The sequence below is a fragment of the Ovis aries genome, chromosome 5 (assembly GCF_016772045.2).
Source record: "Ovis aries strain OAR_USU_Benz2616 breed Rambouillet chromosome 5, ARS-UI_Ramb_v3.0, whole genome shotgun sequence".
NCBI classification, from domain to species: Eukaryota; Metazoa; Chordata; class Mammalia; order Artiodactyla; family Bovidae; genus Ovis; species Ovis aries.
In genome coordinates, this window is record NC_056058.1 from 68,275,695 (window position 1) to 68,295,752 (window position 20,058).

Here is a 20,058-nt window from a genome sequence, read left to right on the forward strand (position 1 = left end):
CAAAGTTATTTGCAAAGTGGCGAGCGAAGGATCGTTGAGTACCCGCGTCCGAGCTGCAGAGGAGCGGGGCTGAGCTGGGAAGTGCCGGGCAGAAGGGAGACAGAAGGAAGGGGAGGAGGATATTCTTCTCAGGGATTTGAGCTGGGGTCTGCATCCTGGCCATTGCAGTCCGCTTAGCATCCTCGCCGCGCTCTGAGCGCGCTCGAGGCGCACAGGCTTCGCCCTCCCAGGGTCGTGTCCTGCTCCGCTGTTCTGGGACGTCGGGGGCAAAAGTGGAGGAGACGGGAGAGCTCGGGCAGAGAAAGCAGGACGCGCATCCCAGGTGCCCACCTCTTCGCTTTGAGGAGGGGGTGGTGGGTTGGAAAAATGGGTGCGCGAGGTCGGCGCTGGGAGCTCGCGGAGGGCACTGCCTCCACGTTGGGAGAGAGGGGTGGACCCTGGGCCGGGGCAAGGGAAGCGCTGTGGATCCCCAGAGAGAGGTGGACCGGGCTTTGCCTCTAGTCAAGTCTCTGAAACACTTCTCGCTGGGCCGCTTGCCTGGAGACAGCCGGCGTTAGGCACTGGCCTCACGTGCTCACTTCTTTGGCGCATTCTGCGGGATGGATAGGTAAACGGTGGAACGAATGCTCTCACTGTAGATGTGCCAGGCTGCGTTTTAAAATTTTGCTGGCGTTCAATCCCCACCCTCTCATCTCCGCCCCCCAAATAGATTCTTCCCTTAGTGTAACTACCAAAGCAAAAACAACGTCTCTGATGAGTTACTTGGTGTAGGGTTTCTCTCTTCCTTGTTCTTTCTGTTAAAATTGGAGCTTGAACAAACCCTCCCCCAACTTCTGCCTCTGCGACCTGTCCAGAAAGAAAGATCTGGAGAAGGAGGGAATGAAGGGAGGGAAAGAGGGAAGAAGGAAGGGAAGAAGAAATGGTCCCCTACCTCAGATCTTTCAACATATATGGTTGTGGCTGGCAAAGGAAATAGCTAGATGTTTCTGGGTAATGCACCCCATCATTTTTTAGCAGGTTGTAACCTCTAATAAGCACATGGTGAACTTCTGTTTCATTGCTCTCAAAGGAACTCCCTGACTGCAGCCAAATCTGCTAAAGGCTCCTTCGGGGAAATTCTCTGCCAGAAATCCAGGTCCCCTTTCTGCCTGCCTTTCTTGGCCCTTTGATTTAGGAAGCTCATGGGGTCATTGATAGAAAAGTACATATGCCCATGTTGAATGGAATGGAGACAGGCAGAAGTTATGGTTTGTGCTCTTCACAGTGCAGGAAAGTGAGAGCCACTTCCAGACTAGTTGAAAGACTATTTCAGGCCTGAGGATACATGGCCACTGTCTTCAACACTGCTTTATCTCTTGTGCACAAAGCCTGCCCACTCTCATACCACTTAACTTGGACCACTTAATGTGCTGAGCTTTTTCCCTGGTACCATAACTAATGCCACTTCCTCCAAGATGCTCTTGAAGAGATCCATTTGACCCAGCAGGATCCCCACACCTTCTACCAGGCATTAAGTAGATGTTCCTGAGGGATATGTTGGTGGAAACACTGGAAGGATTATAGATCTGTGAAGAGGCAAAATGGAAGGCTGGACATCCATCTCTACAGTATTTAACTGTATAATTGAAACCTGGACTGCTGAAAACGTCTCAAAACTCCAAGTTTAGGCCCAAAGGGTATCTAGAGCCAACCCCTTCCCCTTCCTGGACCTCTCTGCCCACTCTGCCTTCTTTCCTGCCCTGCCTTCTCTAAAGGGATCCTTCAAAGAAGGGGGACCAGGATGCAGAGGCCACCCTCCCATCCAAGAGTCCCAGATAGCACTGGCAAAAGACAGAGATATCCCTCTCTTTAACTTCCTGAATCTCTATTTTATGCTCCAGTAAACGGTGTTCAGGACTCCAAGTGGAGTCTGGTGAGGTACAAACCCCAGTAATGAGGAACACACAATGAGGGATCAGATCACTGCCAAAGGTGACAGAGAAAGGAGAGACACAGCCACCACCCTGAGGACCAGGATCAGTGGAAGTAACTCAACAGATGGATTTCTAGAGCTGGGGTGGCGGGGGGGGGGGGGGGGGGGGGGGGGGGGGGGGGGTCAAGCAAATCTAGACACACTCTGCAAATGATGTGTTTGTGAAGGGGCCTGAAGCTGCCTCATCCAAAAGAGAAACTGGCCCAGAGAAATTCAGGCAGCCCAGTTCCTGCCTGAGAGCCAAGAATCTCCAGGAACTACATAAGAGGAAGACAACCTCCACATCTACCAGGCCTTGGGAGAAAAAAAGTACTAATAAAAGGAGACAGGAAAGTTGATATGACCAAGTTCATTTGTACAGAGGTAGTAGAGGTTTCATCTGGGATGGTGAGTGTGTTTTATTTTAATCAAGCACAGTGTATCTGGAGCTTTCCTTCTGAGTGTGCTTGTGCTTTCTCACTCAGTAATAACTGTTTAAGTAGGAAGGAAGCTAAAGAGAAGGTGGAAAAGAGACAAAGAGGGTGATAGAAAACTGGAAATGACACCCAGGCCAGCAGACTGGTAGCTTTTTGTAGCTTTCCTCTGGTGAATACTGAACTAGCCACTGGCAAGTTTAAACTTTGAAAAATGTCTTAAACGCTTTTCAGTCTTTCCTCACGTAAGGTTTGCACCACCTCCAAAAAGCAAAACGTGTGTGTATAGGGTAACTATATGTACTGAGGCCGTCTTCATCCTTTTTACATTGTAGCCACATCTCCAGTGGAGAGAAGAGACAAACTTGTGTGTATAGCGTTGCCAGGCTTTATAGTATATTTGTGGTATGACTTTAGGGTAATTTATAAGGCCAATCCCCAAACCCAGCTTATCAGCTTAATCAAAAGGGGGAAGGAGAAATTTTGTTAGAAATGCAGTTTTCCAGGCCATGTCCAGACCAACAGAATTAGGGAGAAAGAAAGTGAGGGATGAAGAAAATGTACATGAGGAAGATATACAGCAGATCGACTTTATATGTGGATGGAGCCGTTGGCAAGGTTTGATATTTCCTCTGGAGTTTCCCTCAGAGTTTCTTCCAAGGGATGGTTGGGTGGCAGAGGTCTACATCCTCCCTCTCAGTTGCTCCAAACAGTGAACAAGGCTGCTCAGCCCCCAGGCTCTCCCTGAGCTGGGGGCAACTCAGACCCAGTGAGCAAGCTCCCCTCCCCACCCCAAACTTTGATGCCTTCTCACTCTTGGCTACCCCAGACACTTCCGGGCACAGAGAGATCAATTCCATTTCCAAAAGAGCATCAGTGCCGTAGTAACTTCTGGGGAATGCAAACAGAAACACACCCGCTCCCCAAAAGGGCAGAGACAAGATAAACACAGCCGAACTAGGACTTGGGGGACATCACTGGGAAAGAGGGAATCTTCTCTGCTTGGCCGCCCCCAGGAGGCCAGACTTGGGACCTGTCACTTTGAAAATTCCCTCATTCAGTCCCTCTTATGAAGGTGCACGGCCCGGAGGGGCTGCCTGTCAGGGTAATGCCCCCTGCCTTTTGCTGCTAGCCTGATCCCACTCAGAGTGAACCGGGGGAAAGATGCCTCTTTAAATGCTGGGAAAGGTGGGGTGACGAAGGTCAAAGGTACCAAGTCGTGCCGCATGCAGCCGGCCCCAAAGGCGGTCCACCCTCAGCCTGGAGTCTCCGGCAGTCGCGCACGCAGAGGCCAAGGTTCCGCCGAAAGAGGGGAGGGTTGGGAGTAAGTAGGAGCCCGAGACCCTGGGAAAGTGAGGACCTGAGTGGTGCACGACTCCGCTCTGGCCCCAGAGCCGCAGCCAGAAGCCTGCAGGGTTGATCGCACGTGACCCTGCCCTCCTAAAGACCTCTACCCACTGCCCTAGGGGAATGCATGGGAGTAGGAGGCAGTGGTTTCAGTGGAAATCCGTCTGTCCTTCCTCCTCGTTCTCAGTGCTCTGGCAAGCGGCAAAGAGAAGGGGCCATTTCCCCAGACCGTGAACCCTGATTCCTACCCCTAGGGCTACAGAGAAAGCCCGGTTTGTTCACCCATTCCGGCTGACACTTCCAGACCCTGGTAGCATGCTTCACCGCACAGTACAGCCAGGGAAACTGAGGGACAGAGGGACAGAGGGACAAAGTCACCCACTGAGAACTAGGAGGTAGGAATCAGGCAAATAACACTGCTGAGACTCTGGCGTGGGAAGCTTAGTGGTCCTAGGAGGGGGGCTTGAGGCACGGGGTTTCAATAAACCTTTCCCAGGCGAGCCTGCTGACTCTCTTGGGTCCCCTGGGGCGCCCCCAGGTAAGAAGAGATCTCATTTGTTGAAGGTTTAATGGGTACAAACTCACTAAATTCCCACAACCGACAAAGAAGGTGGGTAAAATCACCTTTATTTTACAGGTGAGAAAACTGATGCTCTGTGATTTAAATGAAACAACTTGTCCAGGGCTGCGCTGCCGATAAAGCCGCTGAGTGGAAATTTCTCAGAGCCAGTACCCTGAAAATTGGATCCGAACCACTCACCCAGCGTCCTCGTTCATCTGCAGCGTTTGCCTTGGTTCTTGCCCTCCATCGCTCAAAGATCCCTTTAGCTCTCAAGCCTGTAGGTATCCCAGACGACCAAGGAGCAGTGGGCGCAAGATGTACCCTAAGGGCAGACAGTAGAGAGGAGGATAAAGGGTTCTGAAAAGCGCGAAAATGCGAACTGTATGCACATTCCCGCGGCCGAGGTCCGAGCATCTCTGGGTGGCCAGTGACGGCATGCTAGGGTCCTGCCGGCTCCAGCCCTGACTGTGCCACATTTGCTATGAGAGCTCCAGTCAGCCGCTTCTCGCCAGATTTAGCTAAAATTTTAGAGCTCCAGGGGCACACAAAGTTGCCTAATTGAAATAAACTAAATACAAGATTGTGTGGGGATGCCTGGGACTCCCTTCAGAGGGCAGAAATCTGGACATCTGCGGATGTGCTTTAATGGAGGAAGGTCATATAGCCTTGGAATGACCGCAGCTAAAAGCTCCAATTATTCTGTGCAGAGAGAATACAGTTGGCGGCATTGCCAGAAAGGTCCCAGTCCAAGGCTGTCCAAGGGCGCGACCGTACCCCTCCCCTGACCCTTCCACAACAGCCCTCCAGCCCGCGGGATTGGAGTCTGATAAGGCTGGTTGATTCTCAGTATGAATGGCCCTTGCTCCCAGCTCGGAAGGGGATTCCAGGGTGGCAGAACGAGGCTGCCTGCCGGGCTGTTTACAAATTAGCATCCCTTCAGCAGTGCAAATCCGAAAAGAAAGAAACTGAGTCTTCCGAGGATTTGGAGCGGAAGGGAAGGAGGAGTAGGCCTGTTTGCTTAGAGGAAAAGCAGGAGAAGGGAGGAGGAGTTTTTAGCAGACACGCTTGAGATTCCCGAGTCACAGAAAGTTTTCGGGTATTTTCCTTAAGGGGCAATTCACTAGATGTTTATGTACCGTTCCGCGCTTGGAGGTCTTTGTTAGATGTGTGTGACTGTGAGTGTGCAAATGTGTTTGTACAAGCTAAGAGTGGTTGCATATTGTGGGCCTGTGCAATAGGCGTGTGTGGCAGTGAGCGACATCGTGAACTTGGGTGCATGTGTGTCCATGTGCTTGAGGATTGTTGCACACTACCGTGAGTACACAAGGGCATGCCTATAGTGTGTGCATGTGTCACGTGTAGACGTGTCTCGATTGTGAGTGTGCATGTGAAGAAATGTGTGTGCGCACGCAAAAGCATCATACACGTGTCTGAGCCTGGCCTCATATGTTATTCGAGTGCCACGTGTGCATGTGAAACCCAGCAAAGCAGTCACAAAAACTCTCAGGTCCAATCAAAGGAAAGGCGCAGGCAGCATCCTAGGACAAGGAAAACTGTTGCTCCTTTGCCCTGCAGGTAGCAGGGAGCTGCCCAACAGGGTGCAGGACCTAACCAAAAGCTACAGGTTAGCCTGCAGGGAGGGTGAGGCAGGTTCCAGCTGGGGCCCACGATTTCTCCGGATTGCCCAGTGTTCCCTGCTGGACAGTTCTACATACTTAATTGATCTTTGCGGACAGTTTCTGATTATTGACGCCGTGTGTCCTAAAGGAGACTGCTTCCAGCTATCTGCGTTAAGTATTTATTATCTTCATCAACATCATTATTTGGTGGCTGTATGTAGGTGGTGCCCGATCCATAAAGATAGCCCTGCCCCGCCTCTCCGAGGTTGCCAAGGGTGCGTGGTGACCCGCTGGCGCCTGAATCTTCCCTTTACGTGGAGCCACAGCGCCACCTCGCGATCACCCCAGCGTGTTTCCCACCACTGCCACCCAAGGCAGAACCTTTTCCGGTCCAGACCTCCCAAGTTACCACTACTGGTTTTCCATTCGCTTTTTATTCCTTTCCCTCACTAGAACGTTACATTTCGCCAGAGCCTAGAGGTTTCCCAAACACACCTTTGCCGCAGCATCTTTATACAGGAGCAGAATGCCTACACCCTTCACCTGGAGAAGCTCCTCTCCCCTTGGCAATCACCGGCTCAAATTAACCTCTTCCGCGAAAGCTTTCCAAACCCATTCTATAGGCAGTCACTCACACTGTTCCCTACCTGACTCCCGTAATGCTCATATCATACTGGACAGGAAATATCGTTTAAATATCTCCCCCTCCTTCCTAATCAGGGAGCTCCCCAACAATGTCTATTGTTGTTTATAGCAACAACAGTAACAAAAATAACAATAAAAATTAGAACATGCTGAGCACGTGGAGCATCTTACGCAGTGTACTGTTCTAAAACACTTGACTTTCATTCTCTCATTTAATTTACCCATGAAAACCGTGAAATAAGCATCAATATAATTTCCCAGTTTGCAAATGAAGCTAGAGTTCCTGTCCATGGTCGCCCTCCAGAGCCTAACCCAAGTTTTTTGGTCTAAGGCCAGAACCCACTTTTCTTAACCTCTGTGCCTTGCTTATTTATTCAGTTCTATATCCACAGGCTTTAAGACAGGGCTAGACACAGAGTGGGCATTCATATATTTATGAATAAAGGAACCAATGCCAATTTAAATTCTTTCCTCTCCCAGAGAGTTGGATTAGAAAAACACTTCAATTATCAAACACTTTGGTTGAAATATTACCACAATGATTTATCCCCAAAGAGGATTCCCACTCCTAACTAGCTAGGTAACCTTGGTCAAGTCATTTCATTTCCAATTTCCTCATTTGTAAAAGCAGGTTTGCTGTGAGGAATAAGTGAGGGAAAAACATAAAGTATTTGATACAGCCCCTTGTACTGTAGTCATTACCCAATAAAAATTTGCTATTAATACAATTAGTAATGATAGTTTAGAAAACTAAAGCACGAAACACAGAATCGATTTGCCCCTAGTCACAGAGAATGCATGGTACCTCTGTATAAAATTATCTCACCATTATATCTTCATTTCCATCTTGAACATAAAATATGTAATAAAATATGTTTGGTTTATTGTGGTTGGGGTGTTAATGTTAACCGTGCTCTGTTATAAAATTTTAAGGGGCAGGGGGGAAAGATATAATTAAACAGTAAATCAGCAGCCTTTGACTCTTACCCTTTCCTTTTGCTTTGTAGATTTTTACCAAGAAGGATTTAAAGAAAGACTATAAAACTGCTTATTTTTCTGGAAAGTACAAAACTTCTGAACCAGTTTTTTCCCCCCACTTGAAACACTCTGTTGCTAGTAATACACTAAAAGTTTAAAAATATGTAAGCAAATAGTTGTACCCAAATAAAAGAAACAAATGAGAGCCTTTAAACATATTCCAGACCTTCCAACATTTCCCAGAAAGGCTAAGTTTTAAAGGTTCAAAATCTCTTTGTAGAGGGAGCTGTTAACAATTACTCTTATTAGCAATTTAAGTGAATATGAACTTAACTGTCTGACCAGGCTCTAACTTTCCTACTGTCATATTATTTTAGAAAGACTCTACTGAGTGGTATAATCATATCATAAAGCAGCAATTTCTCCTTAAAGAAATGAGTCTAATAAAATCCACACAAGGCATGGATGTGTCTCCCCATTTAGCTGGCCCACAATGCATTTCTAGAAACTTCATCCCAGCCCCACATTTAGTTTAGTTCAATTTGTACCTGTTTCCCATTCTATGCAAGAGTAATGAAGATGGATTCAGGAAATTTTACCTGCCACAAATTAATGTGTTAAGAGTTTTTCTTGCGCAGCTGAGAGGTATTTTATTACTCCAATTGATGATGTAAGACACTGGTTTTTTGATAGCTGGGCTGGGTAGGGGACCTGTTTCATTTTCTTCTTTTTTTTATTCCTATTATGTTAGCCATTACAGATGCTCACCAAAATTATGATTCTTCTTCTTCCAGGTGCATGGTACGATTAAAGTATTCTGATCCTTCTGCATTTAGATGGGACCTGGTAATTTGCTTTGACAAATGAGGAATTAGCAGAAGTAGTATGTGTTATTTATAGGCAGAAGCTTTAAGCCTCAGTGTGCAATTCAACAAACCCCCTTTTCCTTGTCACAGCTGCTGGCCACCCCCAGATGGAGTTTCACTCCGCCTGCCACTCTTTGCAAAGATAATGTGGAGTGAAGAGGCCTCCAATCCACAGTGGACTTCTAACATGAATAGGAAATAATCTTTTGTCACTGTAAGTCCCAGGGATTTTTTTACTGCTGTATAATTGAGCCTCTCCTGACTAGTATGCCTAGGAAGGTAAACTTATCTTTTTCTTTTTGTGGACAATATGAAAATTCTTCTCCTAGGATGAAAAGTAAACTTCCACATCTAATAGAATAACCAGGTAATGAAATTATTCAACCAGAAATCAGAATCTTATTTTCTTACTTAATTTATACATTTCCTGTCGATCAAAACATCATTTGGGAAACTCAGAAATGAGGAAAACAACTGAATTTTAGATATGCAGAAAAGGAATCTCAAAATCATTGCTGGACCTTGCTAAGGATTTTCAGTAGATTTTTCTTCCATAATGCAATATTTAATTGCAGATATACAATGAAGGGAATTTTATAGGTTTTGATTAGAAGAGTTTTTATTAGGAGTTATATGAGGAACAGAAAAACATTTCTTCCTCCATTATGTTCATCTCTATAATTTCAGGTTGAGGAAAGAGCAAAAATACTTATCAACTTGTGTTTAAGGAACATGATCTAAGCAAATCAACTTTCCAGATCTAATTTCCTTCATCTGGAAAATAAGACCATCTTTAGGATGCCATCCAGTTCTATTAAATTAGAACTCTAAGATACTTGACTGATTTGAGTTTCAAGAATCGATGCTACAGTAGTACAAGAATCTTCCTGTGTTTCTATCTTCAGCACTGTTTTGTGAGACATTTGTGATTTTTCTCATACTGATCCCCAACTTAAAGCTACTGCTTCTTAAGCCAGATAGATAGTGCTTTTTCTGTTTAACTTCACATTTTTTTTAATGTAGGAATCTGCTAGAAAATTGGACCATACAGATTTGGAATTATGTAAAATACTCTGTAATTTTCTAGCCAGGAGGAAAATTTTGGTTTTTATTATTGGAGAATTATTTTTTCAGAACTATTTTATTATTGGAGAACTATGCACAGATCACCTAAGGAAATTTCCTGTTAATTTTCATGAAATTTCTGTGAGAAAATATTGACGGTGTAACAAGTGCTGTAGGGTGAAATCGTTTTACTATCTGTTCTTGATCCTCAGTGTGACACAACTGATTGCCAGAAGCAGTACTATTACTCCCTTTGGATAATAGCTTACAATTGGCAAGGTTTCACATGAGTTACTACCTTGACTCCTCTCAACAAACCATGCAAGTGACATTTCTCCCCTATTTCACAAGGGAGGAGCTGCGGTTGAGATGTGCCCTCGCCCCGAGGCTAGTAAGAAACCAACTTTGGCTGTAACCCAAGAGCCACAGTTACCCATGAAATTAAGAAAACTGTCTACACCTGTACCAGGGAATAGAAAGTGTTGAAACCAGGCCACAGGGCACTCCTTTACAGAAAGATGGAGGACGCTTTCTGTTATACACATTATTGCTGTCAGCTAACTCCTGGCTTCTCTTTCCTCCGGGCACCCCCCAAAATTACAGTCTTCTCCTTGTAGTTAAGCGTGGTCATCTAACCTACTTGAGCCAGAGCATTTACTTAGAAGTGAGAGGACCTTCAGTAGTTGCTCTCCTCAACCAGAGGTACTACCAAGGATAGATCCATCAGTTGGTATCCTGCAGTCACGATCACAGTGAGCAGAGGTCTTTGCCAAAACCCAACAGATTCAATGTAAGCATGTGGTTTAAGCCACTGGGGATTCGGGGTTTGTTGGTTATTACAGCTTAGCTTAGTCTGTCCTGACTGGTTCAGTTTTCTAATTCAAATATGTCTTTTGCAAAAAAAAAAAAAAAAAAAGCTATCTCTGTGGGGTGGCCTCTTGTAAACTTGAGTCACATACAGTTAGCCCTCCGTATCCCCACATTCTGGATCCAAGGTTGGTTGAATCCCCTGAAATGTGGAACCTGTGGACAGGATGGCCGAATGGACTATCCCACCTTTTATAAGGGACTTGAGCATCCTTGGATTTTGTTATCTGTGGGTCACAGAACCAATCCCCCTTGGATACCGAGGGATGACTGTACACATACCTTTTAAAAAGAAAATAGACTCCTGGGTCCCTCATGTTTTTATTTAAATTAATTTTACTATGTTACTTAAATATGCGCAAGCATAAAACTAGGGATAAATTCTTTATGCACATGGCACAAACAACTATGAAACCAAATTACAAAAATAATGAAAAAAGCACCCCAAAAGCAAAGATTTATAAAGAAACAATTTTAAAAGTCTGGAAACACTGTTTTGTGGGAATTAAATTCCCACACAAATGTCAAGATGCTTCTGAGTTCAATAAAGTAGGCTCTTTTAGGCTGGTATGTCTGTATAATTATGTCTTGTGTAATGCCTCAATTCTTCTACCATTTTTCTCTTTTTCAGAACCACCACCAAGCTTTCCTTAATTCACGTGGTATAGGAAAAGCTTAAGGGAGTTATTTCAGTATCAAATCCACTTCTGCCCCTTTCTTACCAGCTTGTGACAATAGAGGATCACTGTTGGTGCCCAATAAACATAAACTAAACTGTGAGACTGGAGATTTGATGTCAGTTTTATAGAAATTACCCAGATAAGTCTGACTGTGCTTGACTTTTTACTATTACCATTGAAATTAAAGCCCTGAGCTTTTAAATTCCCATCAAAGTCTAAAAAACTCCCCATTCTCCAAAATATCTTATATGCCATTGAACAGTACACTGAAAAATCGCAGCACTGGTACATGTTATGTATATTTTACCATGATTTTTTAAAATCTTTTTTCAGAGAGAATAGCGCAAGTTTCAGAGCAAGATATCCTGACTTTTCAAATCCCCACTCCCACTATCTTGATACTGGGTGACCTTAAAGCACGTTGCTTACCCTCTCTGAACCTCAGGTACCTCATCCACAAAGGAATACTGTACTTGTTAAACAATTATTTTGAGGAACAAAGAAAATAGAGTAATTGAAGAGTCTCACACAGCACTAGTCTGTGTAGAACTGCTGTAGGTTTCCTCCTGGGCCATTGCTAAGACTGCATGTCTCTCCTTCCCAAGCAGCTAGGGATTGTCTCTGACTTGAGCGCTGGCCAATGAAATGCAGATTGAACTGATGGAAGCCATTTCCAGATACAGCTTATAAAAACCTCCCACAGAACCTTCCTCTCCTCTTCCCTCTTCTGTAAGCTGAATCAGAGAATCTGAGACAAGATTCCAAAGCTCTAAGGCAGGGCTTAGCACACTTTTTCTGGGAAGTGTTGAGAGTTCATATTTCCAGGTTCATCGGCTCTGCCCCCTCTGTCACAGGTAGTCACTGTTGTACAGCTAAAAAGCTCGAATACACATGAATGGATGTGACTGTGTTCCAATAAAACTTTATTTACAAAAAAAAGACAGAAACAGTATTTGACCCATAAGCCAAGTTTGCAGACCCCTGTTCTAGGTTGAAAGGAATCTGGGTTCCTAAAACTGTCTGAAGAAATACTTTAGTACAAGCAAGAAATAACCTTCTCTTCAGTTCAGTTCAGTTCAGTTCAGTCGCTCAGTCGTGTCTGACTCTTTGCGACCCCATGAATCGCAGCATGCCAGGCCTCCCTGTCCATCACCAACTCCAGGAGTTCACTCAGACTCGTGTCCATCAAGTCCGTGATGCCATCCAGCCATCTCATCCTCTGTCATCCCCTTCTTCTCCTGCCCCCAATCCCTCCCAGCATCAGAGTCTTTTCCAATGAGTCAACTCTTTGCATGAGGTGGCCAAAGTACTGGAGTTTCAGCTTTAGCATCATTCCTTCCTAAGAAATCCCAGGGCTGATCTCCTTCAGAATGGACTGGTTGGATCTCCTTGAAGTCCAAGGGACTCTCAAGAGTCTTCTCCAACACCACAGTTCAAAAGCATCAATTCTTCGGCACTCAGCCTTCTTCACAGTCCAACTCTCACATCCATACATGACCATAGGAAAAACCATAGCCTTGACTAGACGGACCTTAGTTGGCAAAGTATTATCTCTGCTTTTGAATATGCTATCTAGGTTGGTCATAACTTTTCTTCCAAGGAGTAAGCGTCTTTTAATTTCATGGCTGCAATCACCATCTGTAGTGATTTTGGAGCCCAGAAAAATAAAGTCTGACACTGTTTCCACTGTTTCTCCATCTATTTCCCATGGAGTGATGGGATTTTAGGGTTGTGTCGGTGTTAGCCTACTCTGACATTTTCAGAGGAGGTCATGGAGAGGATGTGATCACCTGCTGACCCTCGAGCTGAACCCAGGTAATCAGAGGCTCCTCACCCACTCACTGGTCCTTGAAACATTTGCCCTCCATTCCCACAGTGGGAACTGTCTTCAAGGACATGGCCTTGAGTCAGCAGTGTGTTGTTGAGACCACCTGGATGGGATAGGTGACTGAATCCCATTAAGGTTTCCACCCAAATTTTTTAAGATTCCAACAGGCAGGTGCAGAGATCTGCCCATCTCGCAGCCAACCAAGACAAGACTCATATTAAGTTCTCCTGTTCATCAAGCCTGCCACCTGCCACTCTGGAGCAGTCTGCCTCTTCCTTCAGCCTCTCCTTGCCCTCCATGTACAGTGGCCAGTTTCCATTTCACCCTGGAAGCTCCTTAGGTTTTGTTTTTGTTTTTTTAATTTTGGGCCACATCTCATGGCATGCGGTTCCTTAGTTCCCTGACTAGGTATTGAACTCATGCCCCCTGCAGAAGAAGGTGGAGTCTTAACCACTGGACTGTTGGGGAAGTCCTGCTCCTGGTGTTTTAAACCAACAGATATCATACCCAACCACATAAATTCCTCTTCTGCCCTAAATTCCTTTGAAAATAGGAACTGTGGGTTATTCATCTGTCACAAAGACTTCCCAATACACGTTAGTGAAACAAATAAAACACCATTAAATAGAAAATCATGTGCACAGGGATTAATGAGTTCAACAGCTATGATTTTCTAACCCATCTCTGTCCCCTCTCTCCATCCAATCACACTATTCCTAGACACATATCTGGGTTGTTTGTGTCCCATCCAGGTAACCAGAGACAACATTTGGGAGACAGTTTGCTTGCATGAAGTAAATAGAGCTTGCTTAATTGGTTCATTTTATGTGAACAGTTTGCTCCCTCTTATAATAAATAAGCCCCTGGAACATAGTACAAAGTCAGCTTTCAGTTGTAGCTCAGCTATGATGTAATAGCACGTTGATAGCCTATCACCTACAGCCATGCCTATACCATCACTGCAGTTTGATACTTTTACCCCTAACTATAGTCAGGGAGCCTGAGACCTCAAGAGTTTTAAAAAACTTTTCCAAAATCCTATGATGGCCACATCAGAAACCCATAGCTACGCAAGTCTCAGACTTGGTGCTGCCCAAAACTGGATTCTGAAACATCTGGAAATTCACCCAACTTCCCTACTTTAAATGTATTTGTTGGGGAACAATTAACCTTAGGATGAGTAATTTGTCACCACTCTGTGTGAGTTTCAAATTTTCCCATTACAAGAGGAAAATGAGAAAAATATGTCCTAGATAACACAGGGAAAAATGCTTCATTGCCTTAATTGCCTTTCTATTTCAATCAAGGAAGGCATTTAATTATTTCTGAACTACATTCAAAACTCTCTCTCAAGAATATTAGTCTCCCCAGGTGAGTTAACCAAATCTGTGCAAAACATATCTCGTGTCTGAATATTAATATCAAACATTTATTGAGCACTTTTTATATATTCCAATGACTTAATTCCTTCTACTTAATGATCTCATTTTTTCCTCAGAGCAAGTCTATGAGGTGAAAACAGTCCTTATTCTTCCCTGACAAGCGAGGAAACTGAGGCAGAAAACTGAGACAGCATTTCTGTTAAGTGGTGAATCCATGTTCAATCCCAGGCCCGCACCCTTGGGCCACACTGCCCCTCCCTCGCTCTGCCTCACTGACTCTGTGCGTTCCCCTCTAGATTTCAATTTCTGAGTAAATGTGCAAAAATCAGTGTGGAAGAGTCACCCATCGTGATCTGTGTCAGCAACTCAAGGGTCATCTGGAACTTGAGGCGGGTCATCTAGAGGACATGGAGTCAGAAAGGGCTGAGTCCACCTGGCACTTGCACAAGGAAGGAAGCCCCAGACATTTCACACCACTGCCCTGGGCCCTGGAAAGACCCTACAACCTGCATTCAGGGCCCAGCTCTGACTTTATCATCACTACTGGAACCTGCAGGGAAAGGAAATAACTTTTCTATGATATGTACATAAGGCCATTATTATCTCACTTTTTTAAAAAATGGAAAACAATCAACTCACCCTGCTGCTGTGCTCATCTTATCCGACTCTTTGCAACTCCATGGACTGTAGCCCACCAGGCCCCTCTGTTCATGAAATTTTTCAGGCAAGAATACTGGAGTAGGTTGTCATTTTCTACTCCAAGGGCTCTTCCCAACCCAGGGATCAAACCCAATTCTCTTGTGTCTCCTGCACTGGCAAACGGATTCTTTAACACTGTACCATCTGGGAAGCCCAATCAACTCACTGTTTATAGTCTACAACTGAATGACATGGATACATGTGTTGTATAAGTAAGAAAAAGAAAGTATTTTTTTCTGTGATGGACTGTGCCCTTCAAAATGTACTATAAAACAGAATAAAGACTGGATTTTGAAATCTGCGGGCCTTATCAGTAGGAAAGTTGACACCGGCAATTTTCACAAGGATTTTAAACTTTACAATATGATAAGCATAGGACAATGAGTACATGTATGTCCTCAGAACAAACGCTTTATAATTTGGGTTAATTTTTTTTTTAGTCTTCACAGTAGTCTTAATTTCAATAATATGGCTATTTTTAAACATTTTAATGAAAATATTCTATTTCATTAACTGTGCATATAAGTATGTAGGAGAAAACTGATATTTTTAAAATGTAAAACAGCTTGTATTCCTAATAAATAAGAGCAACTATTGATTTCTCAATTGTTTGTCTTTAAAGGCTTCTATTCTTAAGCCTGATCATTTGCACAGATGAATCTATTTTCTCTCCAGTAAATATGTTAACACTTAAAAAGACCATATATGCTCAGCTTTTTGTATTAAAACTTGTGGAAGTCATAGACCCTTGAGATATGCAAGCAGTTGTCTAGTAAAGATTTGAACCATATTCTTGAACAGCTGGAATTAGGTAAGAAGTCTAAACAAAGTGTATTTTCCCTTGTGCTGGTCCACAGCCATGTGTATAGCACTTCCAAGCATTTCAGCACCCAAATTCCACTATGTTCTGGGGACCCCATGCCAACCTGGACACGTTTAAGGATATGAGAGACTAAAAACAACACCACTGAGCTTCCAGTTTCCACTCACAACAGTTACATCATTCAGATCACTCCCCGCTGCACACACACACTGCACACATCGGTTTCAAAACTGCCAACATCTCCTGAAAATGACTGCGGAGCCCAAACAGCAGTCAGGAGTCCCCAGGCAAATTTTTGGAGAAAGCAGAGAGATAAGTAGAATTTTGGAAGCGCTTATGCCTGCAAGCATTTCCGGTTACTGTTGACTCAGGCTTCTGCTCACGACTACATGGGGAGAGGGGCCGCAAAGGTCAGGGCACAAAGCCCAGGCGAGGTGCTCGCTTTAAGTTGGGGTTTCAAAAAGCTTTTTTTTTAAAAAAAAAAAGATAAAAAGCTGTATTTTCCATGTCAGAGCAAAGTTAGTGGAAACCTCTCTCTTTCCCCTAAACTGGGGGCCTTTGGGACCCAGATTCTGCATCAGGAAGACTGACTCCAGGAACTCACAACCTGAGTTGGCTGGTTAGTTCCTCAGTCATGTCCGACTCTTTACAATTCTGTGGACTGTAGCCTTCCAGGCTCCCCTGTCCATGGAATTTTCCAGGCAAGAATACTGGAGTGGATTGCCATTTCCTTCTCCAGGGGATCTTCCTGATCCAGGAATCATATCCATGTCTCCTGAATTGGCAGGTGTATTCTTTACCGCTGAGACACCTGGGAAGCTGGCTAAGGAATCTCAAACAGTGAAAATGGTTTAAGGTGACACCCAAGTGGGAGTGAACCCAAAGCTTCTCCCGGGGCAGGAGCACCTGTGCCAGGCTGTGCTTCTCCCTACCAGTAACTTTACAAAAGCAAAGGAGGCCAGCAGTCAAAGGCTAGCAGGCACAGAAAGAAGCACCACTCCACTGTGAGATCTAGAAGAAACAAAAGGAAGCAGAAAAGCAGAAACACAGCTCCGCTCTCCTCAGACATGTACTCTCCTCAAACAGGCTAAAACACCACCTTCATTACCAACCTTAAAGAAATAAGTGACAAACTTGAAAATAACTGCAGAAAACAGGCATACCATAGGAAACAGATTATGTTATAGGAAACTAACAAATTTCTCATAGTAAACTGGAAAAAGAAATGAATGGAGCTGTGGTAAACAAATATTAAAATAACCAGTGTTTAAAATGCAGGGAATGGACACAGGCACACTCCTCTAGTGCAAATACATTTGCGCTGAAGATCCTTCCTGTCTGGAAAGAACATCCCCCAGATATCCCTCTTGGATGATTCGGGTCCTTCAATGGATTCTCAAAGGTCCCCTTCTCAATGAATCCCGCACTGATCACAACAGCCATCTTTCCTCTTCCCACACATTTAGACTCTGAATCACCTTCTTTAAAGCATTTACCAACTTCTGACATAAACATTTCCTTCATTTACTCTGCCCGTAGTATACACTCTGCCCCTTACCAACAGATCATATGCTCCATGAAGCCAGCACTGTTTGCTTGTTTTTAGTTCACTGAGGTTTTCAAGATGCAAAAATACTGTGTAAAACGTGACACACAACAAAGATTAGCTGGATGACTGGTGTAGAGCACCTCCCTATTCTAGACACAGTATCTTTATTAACGTGAGTGAAGTGAGGCGCAGTCGCTCCGTCGTGTCCGACTCTTTGCGACCCATGGACTGCAGCCTACCAGGCTCCTCTGTCCATGGGATTTTCCAGGCAAGAGTACTGGAGTGGGGTGCCATTTAACCTTAGGCCAAACGCTGCTCTGTGGCAGCTACAGTGCATCACCCACTCACCTTGATGTCAATGCCACCAGTACTTAATGTACAGCCTTTTCCTCCCTTCACTCAGCTCTGTCCTCCCCCACCAACCCTCCTGCACCCTGTAGAGCACAATTATATTTCTCTCTTCAGAAAAGATGAGCCTAGGTTTATGGGTCATATTTTCTAACCAACTGGGTCTCAATTAGACTCTGTCAATGCCTGAGCTTGCATTAGAGCCAGCACTCAAACTACTAGAGCTGAGGGAACAGCAAGAGAGGCAAGTTTGCAGAGAAGATTAAAAAAATAAAATAAAATAAATCAGTGAATGAGTTTAACAGCAGATTTAGATAAAATATAGGGAGAATTAGTGAACTCATTAATTAGATATATTTTAGTTATAAAACTACCTAGTTTTACATGTAAATTATAAAATATGAATGCATGTTAAAAATAAATTAGAATAAACTATCAAGCATGAAACATGGAGTAGGAAAACATTTAAAGGAGAGTAAGACACAAGGAGGGTACAGTAAGAGAGGTAACATGCATCTGATTGAGTCATATAAAGAGAGGATGAGGCAGAAGAAACGGTTGAAAAGAAAACGGTTGAGAATTTTCCAGAACTGAAGAAACGCATTCATCTATGGATCAAAGAGAACCAAGAAACCCCATGCAAATAAATAAAAATAAATTGCTAACAAAGTAGGTCCTAAAAGTTATCACAAGGTGAAAAAAAAATGTCACTGTTTGAAGTGACGGACTAAACATTATGGTAATCATTTTGTATCATACGAGAATGCCAGGTCGTTATGCTATATGTCAAATATATCTCAATAAAATCGAAGAAATAAATAAAACTTTGCAACTAGATTCCTGACAGTAAAATTACAAAAAACAACAAAGGTGAAGAGAAAAATTCTAAGAGTAAAAACGGCCTTCAAAGACTGGCAGATAGACTGACCTCTAACCAACAGTCAGCTGGTTTCTCAGTAGTAACGAAGGAAGACATTTTTCTGTTTTTCTTTTACTTATTTTACTAAGCATAATACTCTCTAGGTCCATCTGTGTTGCTGCAAATGCTAAATTTTTATTTTTTGTAGCTAAGTAATATTCCATTGTATATATACATACCACATCTTCTTGATCCATTCATCTGCTGACGGACACTTCCATATCTTGACTAATGTAAACAATGCTGAAGACTGGAATGCATGTATCTTTTTGAATTGGTGTTTTCATTTGCTTTGGATATATACCCAGCAGTGCATTGCTGGGTCACATGGTAGGTCGATTTTGAGGTTTTAAGGAACCTCCATACTGTTTTCCATAGTAACATCACCAATTTAGAATCCCACCAACTGCGTACCAAGGTTCCTTTTGCTCCACATCCTTGCCAACGTGTGGAACCTAAAAAATAAAACAAACCAATGTATATAACAAAATAGAAGCAGACTGACAGATACAGAGAGCAAACTAGTGGGTACCAGTGGGAAGAGGGAAGGGGAGAGAGAAGAGATAGGGGTTGAGGATTAAGACAAGTTACTATATATCAAGTAAACAACAAGGATATATTTCACAGCACAGGGAAATACAGCCACTATTTCGTAATGACTTTAAATGGAGTATGATCTATAAAAGTACCGAGTCATTACGTGATTGCTGGGCTGCAACCAGCAGGCATGCAAGGCCCGTACTTGCCCAGGTCTGAGATGGAAGAGAGCCAGGAAACCACGAGAGAGACATAAATGATTTAGTAAATAGGGCAGGGGTCCCCAAATCCAGGCCGAGGACTCATAGAAACCAGGCCGAACAGCAGGAGGTAAGCAGCGATCTGCCGCTCCCCATCCCCCCAACTCCTCTCAACCATCACCGCCCTCCCACCTCAGTCCATGGAAAAATTGTGTTCCAGGAAATCAGTCCCAGGTGCCAAAAAGGTTGGCGACCACTGAGATAAGGGATCTTACACATCCAAAGCAAAAGGATCGTGGAGCCACACCGCACAATGGCAGACAGCAGGCAGAACATAGGAACAAGCTTCGCTACGCAGGACAGAATGAGGCTGCCATTTGCAGGGGGAAGTGACGTCAGGCTGGTTCATCAGTTACGGAAGAAACCGGCAGCTGGGTTACATTCGTTTTAGCCTCTCAGATTAACGATCATCAGGCCGCGCTTCCCTTTCATAAGCTAGCAGGTGGAACTGTTTTGGCTTAAGGGTTAGAACAGTCACTAGCTGGAGCTGGGAGCAATATATAAACTAATGTAGTACATTGTAAATCAACTAGTTCAATGGACATGAACTTGGGCAAACCCTTGGAGATGGTGAGGGACAGGGAAACCTGGCCTGTGGCAGTCCATATAGTCTTGAAAAGCAGGATACGACCTGGCAACTCAACAACAACAAATCAACTACACATCAGTTAAAATTTTAATTATTTTTTTAAAAAGACA

General features: G+C 44.0%; 1 long non-coding RNA gene across 2 annotated transcripts; it reads left to right on the forward strand.

The window, feature by feature from the left end:
- The first annotated feature begins 1 nt into the window (after window position 1).
- Window positions 2-15,529, forward strand: LOC121819668 (uncharacterized). Of its 2 annotated transcripts, XR_009600725.1 has the most exons (3): window positions 2-322; window positions 8,493-12,829; window positions 14,341-15,529. It is a non-coding gene; the product is annotated as an uncharacterized LOC121819668 (long non-coding RNA). The 2 variants fall into 2 exon arrangements; XR_006060012.2 differs by having other exon boundaries at window positions 8,493-15,529.
- The last annotated feature ends 4,529 nt before the right edge of the window (window positions 15,530-20,058 follow it).